The following is a 21,203-nucleotide window of genomic DNA, read 5'->3' as shown; positions in this document are numbered from 1 at the left end:
ATGAAAAAGGTTTCGAGTCTTTTTCATACTTAACGTCCACTTTAATACTACTTTATGCATGTACAAAAGGTGCTCTTGTCAATTTATGATGCCCACCCATGCTTTACTACACCTTTCCACTGGGCACAGAGCAAAGGAGAAGGACTGTTACTACAGCATCCTTGGGAAACGGAGGAAAAATTTGGGAAGAGAAGAAAGTGGAGAAAAAAAAAACGCTGGGTCATGAATTATAGAGCAGATCACTTTTGTCTGGTTCCAGGGAGAGTGAGCGAGACCACATGACAGAGAAAGAGAGAGATTCACCCCCTATCTTTCCATGCCTTGTCTGGTACATGGGAAGCCAACGGGGAGAGGGATTTATGACCAATTGAGGCAGCGGCAACATCTCTCGGAAAGCAACGAGTGGATCCATAGCAACGATCCTAGCGGGGCATATTAATCCCCTGCTTTATGTAGTGCTAAGTGTACAATAGTAATCAGGATTGGAGCAGGCCCCGCTGATCATTAAGGGAAAAGGCTATATAAAGAATTCATAATGGGATTAGCCCACGGCGAGTGGAGAAAGACAGGGAGACGGGAGAGAGAAAGTGGGGGGGGTTGATGTCTGGAGGGGGTGAACGCGGGGAGAGGGAGGGAAGATGCAGGGATGGAAGGATGGCACGATCCTGGAATTAAATCACCCATCAAATTGCATGGAGGAATTTTAATTTACAGGTTAATGTCATATTGTGTGACTAATCACGGCCAATCGTTCTGATGCACAGGAGACGGCCGGGGAAATTACGGACTGCTGCAACCAATTGAAGATGCTGTGTGATAGAAATACATAGTTTTGAGTCAGCTTTAATGCATATGGACGTTCACAGGGAATCTTAAACTATTAATTCAACATCTAGTGATGGAAGCCGGGAGTGTAAAGATCTCTGTTAAAGCATTCACTGTACAGAGACGACATCTCTAAAGCACACGATGCAAGTTTAAAACGCCATCCTTTACTTGAAAAGGTTTCAAACTTTTAATACGACTACTTATTCTTTCTAATAGAATTCATGCAGAATGGATCACAAAAATGTATATTTTATGTTGACGTATCTTTGCTGTTTTAAAACATTCACAAATTAAAACAAAGAAAGGCTAAGTTCCAATAAAACATTTAATCAAAAGGGAGAAATTGTTTAAAGTTTACGACCCAGATGTGATGTTTTCTAGTCATAAATCCTGTCTCATTTTCTCCTTGTATCTTTTTATGTCCATAAACGAATGTATAATCTTAATTAGAAAACACAGATTCGCTGATCAGATATTGTTGTGGTTGATATTCAATCATCAATATTTTTGGCTCTGACATCCTTGTACCAGCTTTAGCTATAGTTTAACTATAAATTACTACTTTGCTTTTACTTTCTGCATAAATTGAAAGTGTAACACCCCAACAGTATTTCTAAAAGAACACCAATGTTTTTGTTTTGTATTTTTTGCACAAACATACCACAGCTACATCACTGATATTCAAATATAGTAAAATTCTCCAAGCTATGGGACAGAAATAAATTATTTTGTTCCTTTAAAAGACAGATTCTAGAAAAAAAATTATAATTTTTATACACAATTTTAAATGAAACAAAAGCCATGTCGGGTTTAATAGTTAAGTGCTTAGTGTTGTTCAGCTTCATGTCTTGTGATTAAATTAATCAGTGGCTCAGAATCCATTTATTAAAACCAACTAAATCTTAAATTCAAGATGTATGATTTTGTTGTTGGTGTTCTTTATCTTATATTTGACATAAGATCAGTAAACAGTTGTCTTTTCCCTGCACTTCTGGTTATTGTTTGCAGTATGAACACCTGCTTTTCATGTTGTGATTACTTCCCTGAGTGTGCGTGCGTGCGTGCGTGTGTGTTTCTCACATTGGTAAAATAATATATTTTTTCTTCAGAATTCCTCTGCTGGTCTGGATTTTTGTTATTTCAGCAGCTCTTGTTCATTATGTTTTCAGCTATACTTACTTCTTGGTTAAAAAAAAGGGAAAAAAAACACTTTGATTCCTAAAATCTAAGAGCCTGCTGCTTCCCTGCGATGCATTTAGATCCGCTTAAAGACATTGATCATGAAAACCAAACTACAAACATGACAGAGTATTTGAACAAACTCGCTCAAGGAAACGGTTCATATTTTAAGTCATACATTTAGAAATTCCAATTAAAGTAGGCACTTATGCAGAAATAGTTCCTGCAGAAGGTGGAAAATGTTAAGGCAATAATTTCACACAGAAAGGTGAATGTAAAAGTTGTGAGTAAAGTAGACATGCACAATCTGCCTGGGAAGTCACTAGAACAATTTCCACAGTGTCATTTACCTCAAACCGTGTTTAATTAATCTCTCTGGCAGGTTTGAATTATCCAGTTTATGTTTCATCAGTCTCGGATTTTAGGTTTTTAAAAGGAAATGTTCAAATCCAGAACAGACTCATACAAAAACCGACAGGAATTTCCAACGCAGATGCCAACTTTAGTCCCATTAGCAGCTAACAGTTAGCGGCTAACTCTTAGCCAAAGATAAGTGCTAACAAACCGTTCATATGTTGTCTCCCAAAGTGATGTCAGTCAGGCCATTTAAAAGTAGTGTGAGCATAGCAACAGCTAGTCAGCGCTTTACAAGGCAGACTTTACTTACACACCACATCTGAAAATATTGCTACATGTTGAAAATAGTGCTACATGTTAGCATCAAAAGATCTTGTCACGGGCATTGCAGTGGCGCAGTCACCCATGTACAGAGGCCTCCGTCGTTAACACGGCTGTCACGGGTTTGAGTCCCGGCCCGTTGACCTTTGTCACATATCAAATCCCCTCTCTCATAACCTACTTTCTTATCAATCTACTGTGAAATAAAGGCCACTAGACCCAAAGAATCCTTTAAAATAAAAATAATTAATAAATAAAAAGATCTTGTTCCAACCACCAAAAAGTGATCGAGCTAGAAAGTCATTTTTTTATTCTCCTTACTTAAATTTGGTTTTGTTTTTTGTTTTTTTTATGTAGTAGCACACACTTTAAAAATGAAACCAACGTAGAATCCAGCAGATGTTTCTAAGATTTTGCAGGTAGTGAGCACACATTGAACCAGAAGGACACCCTGGGGCGGACCCTGAATATGCCGAAGGGGCTGACATGTTCCGGCCGGTGAGGGAATACCTCCGGATCCCCCAGGAGCAGGGGACTGACTAGACCCAAACTCTGGATGTGGTGGTGGTGTATTGCAATAAAAAGGAAATAACATATCAAGACGTATTTATTGAACCTAAAGACCAGTAGATTTATTGCGAAACCCTCTGTATTTTTATAGTCTAACGTTGCAGTCATTAACCAGGCCCACAAATGTAGTCAAAGAAGATGAAGAGTTTAATTCCATGTCAATTACTCTAAGAAATTTGGAAAGTTTTACTTAAGCCCAGCATTTTCACAGGGTTTAATTACTTCAGACAGTAATTCCAGTTGCTCATTTTGTCAGTTCCCTTTAAAAACATCACAAACAAATGTATAAAAATGCATTACCTACATAATCAAAATCAAGATATGGAAAAAAAATAAATTAAAAGTAACTTAATTCCTCTACCAGACCACCATCCCTCACACATTCCCTTTCTCTGAAGCCTGTCCAGTGCTAATTCTATCTTGGGCCTTGGCTCAGCTCACCTTGGGTACTTCCTTCATCACCGCAGCAGACCGGGGGGAGGACTTTATTACAGCCACAGCTCGTTAGCTTGAGTGGTCTTAATGAAGCAGCGTGGCCATCAGACAGAAATCATGCTGCTGAGGCCCTGCGTCATTAAACCAGCCTTTAATTACGTTGATATATGGCTGGGACGGGCTTCGATGCGGCGGAAATCCACCAAGTCTTACCGTATTTCAGCCTTCCTGCACTTCTATCACACCACATAAGCACATTTCCTCAACTTGGTTAAATCACACAGCAACACTGGAAAGGAAGGAGCAGTGTGCACGGGCTTAAACTGTTGAGCCACTCTAAGGAGGAAATTTCCATCAAAGTTATTGTTCATTTTGTAACATAAAATCCCCCCAAATCGTTCGTGTTTCAGTATTGTCTCAGCCTTTTTCTCCTATCAGGGTGAAAACACATTTAAGGCAGCCGTCATTAAAACCAAAACGCCACATAAAAACTGCAGTTTGCATGCCTTTTCTGCATAGAAGCGCTTTGTTTTGGCTATATTTTTTTAAGTTTGCTGCAAACAATGTTTGAACTCAATTAAAAGCAGTAAAATGAAGTAACATTTTGCAGTGTCGAGAAGTTTTCCATTTTCCATGAGACTTTCTAAGAAAATTAAATGTTCTTAGTTTTTAGGCCTGGCTCCATTTAAGCATGTGGCCAGGTTAGGGCTACAACTAACAATTATTCTATCAATTACTCTGACAATTAATCAGATAAAAAATATTGTTACCCTCCACCACTTGAGAAGTTCTGGGTAGAATATATTTACAAGGAAGATTCTTTTTCATCTTTATCTATACATATGTTGAACTGTTTCGGCTTTATTCCTGCTCTGACTGAATTGCTCTTTTAGCAAAAGGCAGATTTTAGAGTTTATGTGCTAAAGTCAATGATTAATCGATTGTTAAATTAGTTGCCGATTATTTCAATAATCGATTAATCACAATTAATTGTTTCAGGTTTGATCATGTTAGGAAATAGCTATGATGTTTGATTTGTTCTGGGTAAATACTTGCGGGAAGCAGTAATATGCAGAAGCGTCACCATCTGCCTTTTAGTGTCACAATTTTATGTAACATTAACGTGACTTGGATGGCTGAGAAACCCCCCGCAACACATCCAGCGAAACGTGCTGCCCTGTTCTTTCTTAGGATTTGGTTATGTTAGCAACATTAAGTCATGCTTCTCCACCTCCTTCATTATTCAAAATGAAGAGGAATCCAGTTATATAACAGGAGCGCAGAAGTTCTTATGAGATTTGGAGGGCTCAGCAATAGACATCTTCACTTTGTGTTAATTGGTTTTGCTTTTGAAAGCCCATCATTTTCTTTCAGGCCCATTAACCGTAATGCTCCCGAGTCCAGGATTAGTTCACGCTCACTAAGACTGCTGTGCTGTCGTTAAATTCAATTTTACAGGGCACCCACCGGTGCTAATTACAGCTAGCCCCCTCGAAGAGTTTCACATTGGTTCGGTCGGTAAAAGTCAGAGTTTTCCCTCAACTTAGAGGGTTACAATCTGATCAGTGTTGTTGGGTATTAGCTTCAGCTATTCTAGCTGAGATGTGTGTAAATAACAATAATGTTTAGCACTGACTTCTTTAAAAAAAAAAGCTAAATTTTATATAATTTTCATCTTCAAGTATAGATTGCGATATCCTAAATATTTACTGTCTAGATTATGTGCTGCTACTTTGGCAATGGCATGTTAAGGTAAAAACAAATGTACTGGCATATTCATAAGTATAAACAAACGTAAATGCTTGATAGAGGAATTTGTCATGGCGTGCTGAAGGCGGAGTGTCAGAAAGCGATTCAACGCCAATTTCAGGCGTTAAATTGTGAAATCCAATTTCTTTTAAGTCATGTTTGATATATAAACAATATTTTTATAACAACTGAAAGTGACTATTACTTGATTGTGCTACAAAATGATACCATGTGGCTGGAAAACAAATAATACTGCCCCTTTAAGTTGGCATGGTTGCTTGGCAATGTAACCACTAGGAATTTCAGACAACAACTGAAATGGGGGGGGTCATGCTGCCCCCCCCCACAAGATGCCACCCTGGGCTGTTGTAAATATCAGCAACCGCCACTGCTTATGGCAGATTAAAACCCACAAGAATATCACAGACTGTGTGCGCCTTTGTATTAATGAATAGTAGAGCCCATAGACTGCCTTTATTTTAAAAAAAATGTCACTTAAATTACCTGATTTTTTTCTAGAACAGTGGTCTAAAGATTTGATATTTGCACAGATTGTTTAATATTTTCTCATTCAAGAGTCTCTGTGCTGAGTTTTCTATCAATCTTTTCTAATAAAGATACCAAATTTGTTCGGTGTAATGCTTAGATTTTGTGGCAAACAACAAATATACATTTTATTTATTTCCAGCACTTGCAAAATCTGACTTCTAATATTAACTTTAAGTTTTCTAGCCAGGTATGCTTAAGACCATTTGCACAGGATGCAGGTAAAAGATTCATTATTCAGCCCGAGCAGTGGGCAGATGAAGGGCCTCTCCAATGGCTTTTATCTAACTACTCCCTAAAAGCCTCCAAAGGAAAATACCTGCATTACAGAGCAATGCTGTGGAGTAAGTGTATTCACTATAGAAGCACTCCCAGTACCTGAATAAAAGATGAAATATTGAACATAGACTGTGGGGTTTTAAGTTTATTATTTAGGCCAGGATGGTCTAATTGCACTAATGCAATGGAGTAGATTTTTTTTTTAAAGCAAGGTAGAGTCTGCTGATTTCCAGGCCTCTACTTAATCCAAGATTGTGAAGAGACCACTTCACTGAGCACCCATATTTTTCAGGGAAGGTGGATTGATGGTACTGTATATTCAAGGTAGAGACATTAATGACTTTTTAATTTGTAAGGTTTTACAGACTCTTTAATTTTTCAGGCCCAGGGCTCTTTACCTGGGGCTATGAGCGGTGAGGCCCGGAAGATCTAATCTAAATGTAGAAGTTTCTAATGCAGAGAATGTATCACGCAGGCTTCATTATTTATGAGTAAAACTCCGCCACCATCAAAACCAAATAGACCCTGAGGAGCATTTCAGAGGAATGTGAATGAAGAGAAAATTTGTGATTATTTATTGTATTTGTTATTTCTAGGCATGACATTTTGGGAATTGTGCAACGATACTTGACATTTTGCAATCTAGCATTTATGTCTTCTGTAATTTCACATAACTATGACCTAAAACATAAAATGAGAACAATTAGGGCAAGCAGGTAGAGAAATAAATATTCAGTAAGAAATAAGTGATATCCATCATAACCTAAAATTCACATACAGCCAGAATTTACTTAGTATGCTGATTTATTCCTTTTCTATTTTTAGCCTTCTAAGAGCTTCGCATATCTTTTTAATCTTCACTTCTAATATTAAAGATGCAACACACAATGTTTTTTTTTTCTCAAAAACAAGTGGAATAAACCAATAGAAAAATGTCTTGAGCAAAAAGGATAACCCTGTTACAGAATCTACATAGTGTATAATTTATGTTAGAAATAGACTTTCATGCACACTGGCCTAGCAAACTTTCTGTTTTAGCAGAGATCGGATCTAAAGAAGTGCATTAAGTGCTACACAGTGCAAAAGAGTGTATCAGATTTACCTAGTAACCTCAAGCTCTTTACAAAAACCAGGCAGCTCTGCTACAGTTTGTTCTTTCTTAGTGTATGCATCACCGCACTATTTTTTTTATTAAATGGGTAAACTTCTTAATTATTTAGTTTGGGCTTCGGATTGTACTCCAAAATCAAGACTTTCTAAGCCACCTTGAATGAAATTAAGACTGAAAAAGCTATAAATATAGCAGATGATTGGGGGATTCTGCTGGTTCATAAGGAGATGACAATGAGGCAAAAACAAAGGTCCTCTAACCCAGTGTTTTTCAACCACTGTTCCGCAGCACACTAGTGTGCCGTGAGTGATCGTCAGGTGTGCCGTGGAAATTATTCAATTTCACTACGGTACCGTTTTTTCCGGACTATAAGATGCTACTTTTTTCCTAAACTTTGAACCATGCGGATTGTAGCCCGCTGTGGCTTTTCGGTGGATTTTTCTTCAACCATTAGGGGGCTCTCTAGTAGGAAGTGAATCATTAGAAGTCAAAATTGTAAATCAAAGAAGAACGGGTAATTTTCATTTAGAACAACCACATGCTAGCATCAGGCACGACGGAGAAATGTTTTCAAACTCATATCATGCCGCTTTTAACTTGAGGGTTGTCGATCTGGCACTACAGGAGGGAAATAGAGCCGCTGCACTTAAGTTCGGTGTGAACGAAACCGTGGTTCGGCTTTGGAGACGGAGGGCTGCGTCCATCAGATTTATTAGGACGAGGCATTCTGCTGGGTCCTAATGGAAAAYCGAGAGCAGCTTCCAGTTTTTATTTTATTTTTTTTAATTGAGGGTGCTAGTATGGTGCGCTCTATAGTCCGAAAAATACGGTAATTGGTTTTAAAAGATTTTTTGAAAATGAATTGTCTGCAAATAATACCATCTTCGAGTGTCTGCTGTAGCAGTGACTAGCGGCGTAATCATGTAATTTTCTTACCACTAGATGGCAGTAGGTACACAGCATTTTACATTAAAACGAGAATTAGTGATGCACGAATGTTACAGGTAGTGGTGAGAGCATCGTATCACAGTGATGGAAAAGACAGTGAAGCTCAGCAGTAGTTGGAAAGAGCATGAGTCCATTTCCCACAACATATCTGTGTGAAGTGAGCTTCTCAAGCCTGGCTACTATAAAAACTAAAAACAGAGAGAGACTGAAATCTTCAATTTCTGCCAGGAAATCAACTGTTTTCATCCAAACATGCACAGGTTTCACACCAGGTGGGTAAAATATACAGATATTGACATTTTGTACATGCAACTCTTCATATTGTAAMAGTGAATATGAAGTGAAATGTTTCCCAAATATTATTGCTTCTTTCAGAATAAGAATTATTTTCTGTATTCTGGCTAAAAGAATGCTTGTGGATTAGTTTATAAAACAGTTTGAAGTTTTCTACAACTTCTTTAAATTTCACACCACAGTGTTGTGGCACTATTCAGGTGTATTTTTGAAGCGGATATGTTAAGTGCAATTTGAATTAAGAAATGTAAAATGTGATAAAAATAAATTTTTGTGTTTATTTGATTCCTATTCGAGAGACTTTGATAAGAATGACTATATATAGGCGGCTACAGAATATCTTTGTTTCCATTTTTGGTTGGTGGTGTGCCTCGGGACTTTTTAAATTAAAACAGTGTACCTTGTCTCAAAAATGGTTGAAAAACACTGCTCTAACCCAGTGGTCCCCAACCTTTTTATTACCGCGGACCGATCAAGACTTGGAATATTTTGCTGCGGCCCGGGAGGGTGGAGGGTGGGGGCAGGGGGGTAAACAAGCAGATAAGGCTTCTGCATATTGGTGTTCCTGGTAAATCCTGAATATGCCCAATTTGGGTTGTCTTGGCATTTTTATCGCAGTCTGTGGGGTTTTCCCTGACTTGGAACGAGAATGCAACCTGCTGAATGTGACAGGTAGCCAATCAGAAAGCGTGGTGCCGTAAGAACAGAGGGGAATCCCAAACAGCTGACATATCGCGCAACTGAGAGTCCGGTGGACATCGGAGATGATGTGTGGAAATGTTTATTATTCAATCTAAAGGTCATTATTGTTTATTCAGATAAAAATGTTAACTATGAAAAAACACAGTCACCTCAAAATCATAGTGCAGCAAATAGAGCGGCTGCTCCCATCGTCTTTTATCCACCGCCTTTTCTTTTAGTTACGTCTTTTATCTCTTAAAATACCTCCACAAACTATCACTATTGTTTCTACATCATTATCCGTGTTTGGTTATTCTAAATTCCCGCTATGTTGGGAGTTTTGTGGATTAACCTCTGGAATTGTGATGTTCGTGACTGGAATCGGTGCGTGTGGTGTGTTGCTCCTGCCGTGAGGCTGGAGACACAAACTGATCAAACCTGTTGTACTTTTATCAGCTCTGTGGTCACAGAGGTTTGGAGAATCGGCCGACAATTCTTCAATCTTGCCGTCTAAACCAGACTTAAGACTCACAAGCTCTACTCATCTCCTCTCGAGCACTACACAAACGCTCTGACTCTGGTCGCTATGGTAACGTTTACATATCCCTTCAAAATAAGATACAGATGCGCCACAAAAGCGAACATTTTACTTTCGTGAAAACTTTAACTCACAATAACGACTAACGGGAGTCTTGATCTTGTTTCTCTGCAACGAGACGGTTCCATCTGGAAGTGATGGGAGACAATAACACCCAAAGTGTTGCTTATATGCACAGCCAATCACCTACCGGTCTGGGATAAATCCATTCTCCTGTCTCTTCTCTGGGCCTTTTCCCCTTTGCAAAGAAACTTTCCAAAGACATCTGATCTGTTTCTTACTCATTTTGCTGCTTGTGGCCTCAGTGTTGGCGCGCAAGTATCCGAGAGAATCCGGTTAAAGGATTTTCAAAATAAAAGATCCTCCAGACTCAAATAATACATAAAACAAAAATATTTAATTATTTCTTGCGCGGTCTAGTGCTAATTGGTCCACGGACCGGTACCGGTCCACGGACCGGAGGTTGGGGACCACTGCTCTAACCTACAGACATTTGCTCTTATCCAGGAAAGACATAAAAGCTAGCTAGCTGGCCAGCAAAGGTAATTACCAGCTAGTTACCTGCCATTAGTTAGCAGCTAGATACTGGCTGCTAGTTAGCTACCCTTGCTAGTTAGCAAGTCTATATTAGCAGCTACTTTTGGCCTTGCATTCTCATTGCATTCTGGCCCACAGAATGCAATAATGATGTCTGCGTGTGACTCTAACTTTTCCCATGAGAAAAAAAATACTACATACAAGATTAAATCCTGCCACGACTGACTTTAAGACCGGAGACTAACGTATTTAAGGTCAACCAATATGTTTTTATATCAATATGATAATTTTACGGTCTGAATTTTGATATATAATTTTAAGACTTTTTAAGGATGTGTTTTTTAAGGACACCCTGTTCTTAAAAACAAGGTGTTTTTAAGAACACCCTGATAAAATACCTCATTTTTACAATTAAGCTACCAACGTTTCTGAGACAGATTAAGGTTAAACGGTAAGTATTTACTGCCACGTCCTGCCACAGATTACACAGTGGGAATTTTGTCTGTGTAAACCAGAACACTATGCAGTGGATTAAAACACTGAGAGTCTGGCATCACCTCTCGCCCTCCTCATGTGTCGTTTCCCCAGTATGTGGGACTTTCTTCCTCTCACCCCTGTGGGAGTCCCCCCCTCCCTCCACCCCTACCATCCTGCCTCCGACTTCCAGCCTCACTATGCTGAAACCATTTTGTCGAGGCCCGTGAAATCCCAGGACACCCCGGCCTTATGAAATCCAACAGAATGGCTTTTATCCCCTAAAGATACTGTACAAATCATTGCTAGTTTTATCTCAGCTGGGAATGTCAATTTATCTAAATGAGCTTAGTCCCTCTAGCTGCCTGTCAGAGTCATTTCTCCTTCTCGCTCGCCCCCTCCTTTTCCTGTTCTCCTCCTCTCTCTGTGCCGTGGTTTAGAACCAGTCAGTGTCCCCGTGCTTTGTGGCCTTAAGAAGGAGGGGGCAGCAGAGGACGGAGAGAGTAATGGGATTGTTACTCTGCGCTGGGCACCAGTTTTGTTCCAGGCCTGCCTTACTGGCCCAAAGACAAAATGTGTTGGAAAGAGTGTGTACTGGGTGAGTTGCTCCGAGTCCCTTTAGTGTGCAGTGGAATGTACTTAATCTGCCTGCCATCATAATGCAAATGAAGCTCCCTGATCCCAGCGGGAGACCCTCCGTCTGTGTGTGTGTTGTGGAGCAGTCGGGATGCTGGATAGACTTCTGTCATAGGCAACACAATGGCTCAGGACCAGGTCCAGTTACACACGCACACAAAAGTCCAATTGGGGAAGACTAAAACATGAAACCGCGCTAGTGAAAATGGAGAAACGATCCTTTTTACGAGATCTGTTTACCTTAACATCCCAGCTAAAGAATGAGAATTAATTAGAGATGAAGTGTTTCAGATAAGCCGAAGAGAAACTACGCCACGCAGACATTCGTGTTGGAGTCCGAACTCCAGGTGCCGTTCTGAGTCAGAACTCCAACACAAATGTGAGGGTAAAACCAAGAACCTGACTAAAGTAGGCAGAAAAAAAAATCTTCCACAACAAAGTGTAGTGACTCAAAGAATTTAGTTAGGAAATAATTTTACCTATGTACATCAACTCAGTTTTTATCTTCTGTAACTTTTTCAGAACTATTAATTATTTGATGTTATTCTGTCGACATACTGGTGCAAAATTATATACATATATACATTTGTTAAGAATATTTTCAAGGATTTCTCAAATAAACGTGCGTTCATAGAGACATTCAGACTTAATATTGTAAGGCTACTGCATGAGACAGCAAAACAATGCATGCCCATTTTAGTGTCGCCAAGGGAAAGTCCAAGACTATACACAGCTAATTGGATCACAGCATGCTGTAATTATAATGCATATTTAAGACAGTGATGCATGTTTTTTCATCTGAAAACAGCTGTGATGTAAATGGTAGAAAATTATTTTTAACAAGGCTTTCATTTTTGTCTACAATCTATAACATTCTTATTCGTATTTTGTTGCTACTGTATTGTAGCAAAATTGTGAAATAAGCATTTGCTAAGCTTAGTAGAATTTTTGGAGAGCTCATTATTAAAAATATTATCTTTTAATTTAAAGGTCTCTAAAAGTGTACAAATGGTTTCATGTAAAATTGGATCCTATAAATAAGTAAAAACATCAGAAAACCTGTTGGTCTTGCAAAACTGGCATAAGATTTTGTAAGAAAACTATTTGTGTGGATTTATAAGAGGCCTTTTTTAATGACAACGTACGGAATATATTTTTTAATTATTTGTCAATTTGTTGTTAATAAAACCCGATGAAGGACAATGATATGTTGTTTTTGTTTTTTTTTACTCTAGTTATATTCTTTTGAAACTGCCTACAGCCAAAAGGAGCTATGGCCGTATTGCTCTTTACTGAGCATCATTTCAAGACGTTAACAATCAAATGTACAACAATGTAGTCCAACCTATTAATAGCACGCCAGTTAATTAGATTCAAAGATTAATTAACAGCTCATCTAATCTATCAAAGGGCTAAAGATAACTATCTAATTAAGAATGCGATTGAGAGACGGCCACAAACTTTGCCAAACAAAGAACTCTTAGATATCGGTGTTATCTTTAATCATCATTCCTTTTTTCCCCGTCATTGATTGCTCTCCCTCATTCCACTCTTCTCTGCTTTTTATTTGCTCCGTCTGTTCTCCTTTTCTTCCCTCAGAACCCATCACACCCCTCAGTGTTTCCCCCCGCCCCTGATGTTTATTGATCACCAAAGTTTATACAAGAGCATCACTTAATGTGCTAGCTTCTTGTCCTGCCTTTGTTGGAAAGGGGCCGCGGCCCGCAATATTGCAAATTGATCCATCTGAGCCCGTCACCCTTTGTTGGACGTTTGTGAAGTGAACTACTATGGCATTAACCGACCTTTTGGTTCATGCTCTTCCCAACCACCCTTCCTATTATCATTTTCTTTGACTCCGTCCGCATCTCGTCCCTCTGCGGACGGCATCAGCATGGCTAAACACCAGTTTGAGAGCTGATTAGCCGAGCCGCACGCCTGAATGAGCGCCCTGATGAGCTCCTCGAGGTTTAGCCATGTAGCCAATAAACGGACGCTTTTGATTGTCTGACCTCTGAACTCCCTCCGCCTTCGCACACCCATCCCTGTCTTCTTTCTTCCTCCCTCTCTCTCTCTCCCCCTTTTCTCCGCATCGTCCTCTTCACACCTCCATCCATCCGTTGTCCCTCTCAGGTGAGCACTTGAAAATGGGGTCGCGGTTGTTTGAACACAAACAAGCGCGTCCTCAAGGGCAGATCATCCTTGAAAATGATTCGCCGTACAATTTTATCACCTCTGGGAAAAAAAAGGTAGCGAGAGTGATCTCTTTTGCTTTAATGCCAGTGATTGTGTCTTCCAAATAGCAAAAAAGCCTTGGGTGAAATGTGTTAACTTTCAACGGGTTTATCGCTTCAGTATTAAAAAAAAAGGTTTTCAAAAAGTTAGTGGAGTTAAATCTCTGGGAGAGAAAACTTCTATAAAAGGTGCAATAATATGTCCCTTTAGGCATAAGACGCGGGCTCCGAGGTGTAAGACAACCGCCTAATAACAAGCTCTCCCCTCTCGCTGGACAACTTGGCAGGAATTTGGAACACAAGGCAAAACGGCAGCGTTCCTCAACGCGCCTGCGGTCAGACTTCAGCGTCCTCCAGAGCCAATCAGTAGAGGCTCCCAATGTCCGCGTCCCTGACAGCGTAACTGCCTGGCGGAGTATCGTCCCCAGCTTTTAGAGCATCTTTAATTAAGATCTGAATGCCCAGGACCATTGGCACCCCTCAACACGCAACCGTATAGATGCAACAACCTCCCCAAGCTACTGTTGTCATGGAGAGAACACGTCAGGGTGGGGTGGAAAGAGGCTGCAAATGTTTGTGGTGATGGTGGCAGGGGATGGGCTGGGTTAGCAAAGACTGGAGGCAGAGAGGAGAATGGTAAGGGGGTTGGGGCACTGCAGCACAATCATCTTGATTTCTTGTGTTGAACGATTACATGCCATGCTAATTGCTAGCAGAGGGATCTTTAATAAATATTTCATTCGGCGCAGCATCATTACTGCCTAATGTCGTTATTAATCTCCTCCAGTAATTTCCACTCAAGAGAACCGTCTTTGGGAGGGAAGGGCAGAGAGTTGGGGGGGGGAGGGTTGCCCACCACAAGGAAAGACAGAAACACAGAGGTATAGATCCAGAGAGTCTGGAAGAAATTTAAAAGAAGAAATATATATTTACTATGCATAGAAGAAGAGATGAGGAATATAGGGATAAAGGGATGGGGTGGGCAAAGAGCACCGGAAGCATCAAGCCGGAGCTACTGAGGCTGCAAATATTGTTACAGACGCATATCATTTCCTGAGAGGCCTTTCGATCTGTAAGATTATAGCTACTAATTTGATTTGGACATGAGAAGGGCTTGTGCAACTTCCTTTATAGATAAAGATTTACTCCTGGTAGAGAGATCTGCCACGACTTAGAGTGAAGTGTGTTTAACAATGAAAAGAAAGGGTGTCTCTGTTGCGAATGCCTTGGCACAAGACGTCAGGTTTGGCAAACCTTTGGCTTTGCTTGGACTGTCATGAATGGTTGTCTTTGCAATTTATAAGCGCAGCGTATTCACAGTTTTGATCAAGTTTGAAACAAACTCTAAATTCTTTATATTTGCCTTACAAAGAATCACAGTGATCTGTTGAGTTGGCTTGATTAACAATTAGCAGGTCTTTCAAACATTGAAGTAAAAAGAACCTTGTGGTTTCAAAATTAAGTTTTAGTCCTTTAATCTGTTTTATTACAAGATTAGAGACATTGTACACGGCTATGTACATTTTTGTCTTTGTTTTTTAGATTTTTCGATCAAGTTTATGAAAAGGTTGACTTCAAACGTTTCCTGTGTTTAGATCTGCTACTCCTCCACAGTTTCCATAGACTTCTTTGCTTCTCTTTAAGGTATACATTTGTTCTTGAAAATCTCAAACAACAAAAGAAACACTTTTTTGTTGTTTTAGGAGTATCAGAGTAAAAGAGGAACATACAGTTTTAGGATGTTTATTTGTGAAAGGTTTTGAGAACCGGGTATGACGATTTTCTACTTTACAAAATAAGCACTCCTTTGTGTTCTCTCGCATAAAATCCCAATAAAAACATTGAAACTTCCCGCCATGAAGTGATAAATGTAAAGAAAGATTAAGTGGTGTGAGAACTTTTGCCAGATTCTCATTCTCATTTTTAGCTGGAATGGAAAAAATGCAAAAATTCAAAAGACTCTTAAGACGTCACAGCACTGACAACATACGACCCCGGAGTGTTTTCCAGAGAAGTGGTCCGCACCATGTTGTGCAACCCATCTCTTTCTTCACGCAGTTTAAGACATTAAGAAGGCGTGAAAATGGCAGCAAGCTAAGCCCTGGGCAAATAGCAAATAGCATTAGCCGCCAAGCAGACATTGCATTTTGCTCATTCCAATATCCATCTGTGCCTGCGGCTATGCTAGCTAACTGCTATCAGACGAGCTTATTCACACACATTCTCCACAGTTACAGTTTTATTTTATTTTATTTTTTTAAGAGCAAAAATTCAATCTTTAGTAAGAAGTGAATCTGAGATGGGGGTCGGAGGGGTGCCTAAGCTCAAGCTGAAAAAAAAAAAAAAGCAAATCCCAATCCATGTTGCTTTTATCTAACATTGTATTTTATGGCCCTGTTCCAAATTTATATGAGAATACATTATGAATGATTACCAGAAAAAAATAAAAAAAAAAGATGATATGCTTTTTGCGTGATGTTTCAATAACACATCCATCACACGCGGTCGTAGTTGGTGACAGCGGGGTTGGAAGGAGACGGAGGGATGGATGGAAAGAGGAGAGAAGAGAGGGTGATTTATTGGCTTACACTGGAGAAGAAGAAGAAAAAAAAGGTTTCAGTTAATTCATCTATCAACCCACTGTTCACTCTTTACTTCTACCTTTTTTTTCTCTCTCTACATTGCACACACACACACTCATACACCAGTCACACAACCAATGGAATTGCCCTGAAAGAAAATAGAGTCGTGTGTACCATCCAATTATCTGTCAGGGGTGAATAATGGCCCCAATAATATATTCACATTGCCGTTGCCGATCAATTTTTAATCAAGCTAAGAAATATGGAGGAAGTGAAGCTAAAATGACCCACCAGGAACTCTCCCATAATGCCTTTGCAGAAGAGTCCCTAATTTTTGCACCAATCAAATTACGTATTCCCAAGGCCCCTCGCAGCTCCCCGGTCCCCCTTCCCAGTGCTACGATGGTGCCCTCCATTGTGGCTAGCGCAGGTCTGCTGTTTAATAAGGGTGGGGGTCAGACAGACAGTGACCTTATTACAGAATGTTTACTCATAATAAACAGATTACTGCCTGAACAACATGTTTATAGTTAGAGAAGCAGCGCATCATCTCCCGCTTAGTTTTTACTTCCGAAAAATCTCGTAAACGGGACAGGAGAGGGAGGGATGCTATATAAATGCACAGAAGTGTATGATCTCTGGGGGCGGCGTTGTGTACCACGCTTATTAATTATTCAATTGTAATAATCCCGTCCACGTTGTGATTTATGATTGTAATTTTAGCATCCTCCTTTTTTTGGCCACATGAGGGCAGCATAATGACTGTAAAACTGATATTGACGAAAAAAATATTTAACATTGTTGTCAATGACATTTTATTTGCTTTGAACTCATCAAGATTTGCAGAAAGAAATAATTTAGTATTATAAACATTTGTCATATTTTACATCAGACCAAAGTGGCCCATGCTAATTATTTTTGAATGGTCTGTAATTTAATAGAAAGGATGGATGATATAATAAATATGCTAACATTTTTCTTTCTTACAAGTTTTACAGCAGATTGATTAATAGAAATTTCCACTTTTCATATGGTATTCTATATCCCATACAGTTTGACTGTCCCGTTAATCAATCTTTAATTTAGTAAAATAAAAAAGGTGCACTAGCCCGGATTAATAAATGTACTCTCTCTCTCTCACTGTAATACTTTTCTCAAAAGACTTTGATTCCCTTGGCAGCAACAAAACGAGCTCAGCTGAGTGTTGCTTAGTTGCAGAGAGGTAGTTTATATAGAAACGTACCATACAAACATATCAGTCAGGAGAAGAGTACAAAAAAATTCCATAGAATTACATGTAGCGCAGTGAAGATGAGAGTGGCATTAAAAAGTGGAGATTCAAGAACCACAGCCAATTTGGAACGAGATATGAAGCCATTTCTAAAGCTTTGTGACTTTGGTGAATCACAGCTAAAGCCATTACCCATGAATGATCGGTGGGAAACCTTCCCAGGATCGGCTAGCTCGTCAAAATTATCCAAAGAGCGCATCAATGACTCACACAGAAGAACGCAAGATGCCAAGAACATCTAGGTCTCACTCGCCTCAGTAGAGGTCAAAGTTCATAAGTACCCCATAAAAATTTTTAAAAAGAGACTAACCGGTAGAAGTTGCGTCCATAGATGAGCTCCAATACACAAACCACAGCTGAGCAGAAATAAAACTAAGACCCACGAAAAAAAATGTAAAAATTCTTGATGATTCCGCCAAAATGTTTGGTTCTATTCTCTGGACTGACAAGACAGGAGTGGAACTTTTTATAACGTGTCAAGCATTTATGTTTTCACATAGGGCCAGGTTGGTTTGGGCAGCTTTTTTCCTTAATCAATAAAATCATTATTTAAAAAACTATTTTTGTGTCAGATCATCTTTTACTTGATATTGTTTTATAATCTGAAACGTAAGTGTAGCAAAACAAAAAAAAAAGGATCAATATTTAATGATGGCATTTGACAAAATCTAATGTCTATTGCTTGTTTCACAATTGGTGATTGAATGTAAAACACTTAGAACCATACAATAAACTTGAACTAAATTGAACTATATGTATCTGTACTATGAATCCCTATTGAGATCTTCTATGGCTGTAAGATAATCTACTTTGATTGGTGCTTTTGGCCAAAGCAAGCTAGTTTTATTCATATTTTCCAAAATCATGTCCTAGTTTAAGTCCTCGATCCTCATATTTTGGATAGAGTTTGTCCAAAGAGAGACAAACTCTTTGGATAAAGAGTTAAGGGCCATTAACAAAAACCTGTGTAAATGAGAATGATTTAAGGATCCCTTCATCCATCCATCCATCAATTTCTTTACACCCTTATCCCTTAGTGGGGTCGGGAGGGGATCCCTTCATTATCACAAATAATTTTTCTTTTTTCCAAATATTTTGCATGTTTAGTTTCTTTCTGAGCTGGTAAAAATAAATAAATGCATTTTTGAGGGGTTTACATATATTTATGCCTCGTGAACGCTTTTTGGCTTGATGTCCAATAAGTCTGGATGTCACTGCTTTAGAGGAATAAAATATTCAACCCAAAAAATATGAAATCAATTATGTCAAAATCATGTTTATTAGTGATCAATCTGAATCAGGTTTGCTTAATAAGCAGTGAAACGCCTAAAACATGTAGCAAAGCAAGCAGTGTGGTAAAGTCAGAAAACACTTATCTACACACCATAAAACACAACTTGACTATTCATCCAATAGCTGTTGGATTAACTACTTTCTAAATAAACAATTTCAGTTTCATTGTTCTGTTTGCTATAAAAACTGGTCACTATGATTGATTATTTCACTATAATTGTTTCTTTAGCATTACTGCAGTTATCAAAGCAAAAACCTTTCATTTTTTTGCCAAAATGAAATATATTAGTTTTGCAGAAACAAAGGTGCCTATCTTTTCTTCTGTATATAGGGAAAGCCAAGCATTTAACGATTACAACCAAAATAAACTCAGTGAATGGTCACATTGAGACTTAGACTTTTATTCCAGCTAACAAGGATTCACTCTTTTGCTTATGACTAACCATTTGTTAAAACATTCCCCACACACAATTTAAATGTGGATGTCCATAAACAAACACAAACATACACATTTAAATTCAGCTCTGCTCACTTTTTGAGTGAATTCAGAGCCGTAAAGTCAACCCCCGGCGCGGCCTAGATGGGTCACGTACCTCTGCGCTGCGCCGGAGCAATCTGCAATGAAAGCTTTCCCATTTGTAATAAACCGCGGCCTCTCCGAAGAGCAATCCTTGGGAGAATCCAGCTCACTCTCTCTACGCCATAACGGCATCTGTAAAACAAATGAGCGGGGAGGTAATTGGAGACAAACAAAAATTACATTTCCAATAAAGGTTTCTGTCTGGTTGGGCTCCCAGAAGCCCCCAGCTCCACTCAACTATTTAACAGCCTTAATATACCCTCTCATCAGCTTTCCAGTTGAGAAGTCGCTCGAGAGGAGTTATCTGAGCACAAACAGAGCTCATCTAATGTGAACAGGTTAATGTTTTAGTGGTTGAAGGATCTTGGCCAATTAAAAGTGGAAAAGGTGGTCCGGATTTGAAGGAATACTAAGACTTTGCATGAACTACGCGGCACTGCAGTGGTAGTTTTTTTAATGTTTGCTTTTCATCACGCAGTGCACGTGCTATCAAAAGATGCTAAAGACCGTTTCAAAATGTCAACTCCTCAATAAATGTGTCTTTCCCTCAAAACCCCAATAAATGTCACCCCCAAAACACATCTAAGTCATGACAGTTAAGGAGGAAATTAGTAAACCTCTGTTTTGCTGCGACTGCCTTGGCCCTGAGTAGGGCTAGACAAATAAATCAATAACAATATATATTACAATAGACACATTTGATCAATATCAATAGGTAATACCTCTGATACAATAAGCAATACATAGAATATTCACTGAACTCCAATCCAGAAGCACACAGCATTCTGGGAGATGCACACAACCTCTTGCAGCTAGCTAAGAAAGGTAGGTGGCATCTATCAACTCACTCACTTGTTACCTAGCAACAACGTGTTAAGTAACTTGCACAGCAGCAGTTTCAGGTTTACCTCTTGAAAATAAATATCAACATGGAGTGAAAACTGTGGATAAGACAATTAAGGTTATTCCAGAATTTCAGATGTCTAAAACAAAAAAACTAAATCTAAAATTAAATCAAGTGATGGTGGGATGGATAAGGACTGACGGTTTGGCACTTCCTTTGTAATAATTTGGGTACTTTTCTGGTCTCTTGGGGTAAAGAAAGAGAGTCAAAACGCAAAACTATGTCTGGTTCACATGGCAAGACTTTTATGCCAATTTTTTCATTCCAACAATCTTAGACATACAATATAACAAAACAGGGATATCTAAGAATGAACGCTATTAAGATAAAACGTAAGGAGCTTGTCAAGTGTTTATATTTCAAAACAGAACCGCGTAAAGTGCATCTTAAATCTCATACCGGACTCTGTTTGGACCATAGGTTTGGACCGTTCCTCTTTCAGTTTCTGGTTTTGCGCCGCCATCTTTCTTCCTAGCTGCGCTTAAGGACGACCAGCGGCGCCCTCTGCTGGATGGCGGCCAAACTACAACAATAAAAGAAGGTCTCAGCGGACATTATAAGTTAATCGATTGGAACTCATTTTAATCTAATAAACCATTAATCGACAATTAATCCTAAATATTAAATATTCATTGTTTTCATCCCTAATCCAAATACATTTTTTTTACATAAACAGACTTATTTCTTTATTGTCACAATTTGTAACACACATACCCCCCCTCCCCCCTCCACACACACACACACACACACACACACACACACACACACACACACAC

At 39.1% G+C, this 21,203-nt stretch overlaps 1 long non-coding RNA gene across 1 annotated transcript in view; it reads right to left on the bottom strand.

The window, feature by feature from the left end:
- The window catches only part of LOC103476481 (uncharacterized), a 58,564-nt gene extending 37,664 nt beyond the window's left edge, over window positions 1–20,900 (bottom strand). The window contains exons 1-2 of the long non-coding RNA XR_535480.1: window positions 20,827–20,900; window positions 19,537–19,655 (exon numbers count right to left, since the gene is read on the bottom strand). This is a non-coding gene — a long non-coding RNA (uncharacterized LOC103476481). The remainder of the gene's footprint in view (window positions 1–19,536; window positions 19,656–20,826) is intronic.
- Between the last annotated feature and the right edge of the window lie 303 nt (window positions 20,901–21,203).

This window comes from Poecilia reticulata, linkage group LG15, assembly GCF_000633615.1.
Source record: "Poecilia reticulata strain Guanapo linkage group LG15, Guppy_female_1.0+MT, whole genome shotgun sequence".
NCBI classification, from domain to species: Eukaryota; Metazoa; Chordata; class Actinopteri; order Cyprinodontiformes; family Poeciliidae; genus Poecilia; species Poecilia reticulata.
The sequence above is the reverse complement of the archived record's forward strand: the minus strand, read 5'-3'. Positions and strand labels throughout refer to the sequence as shown.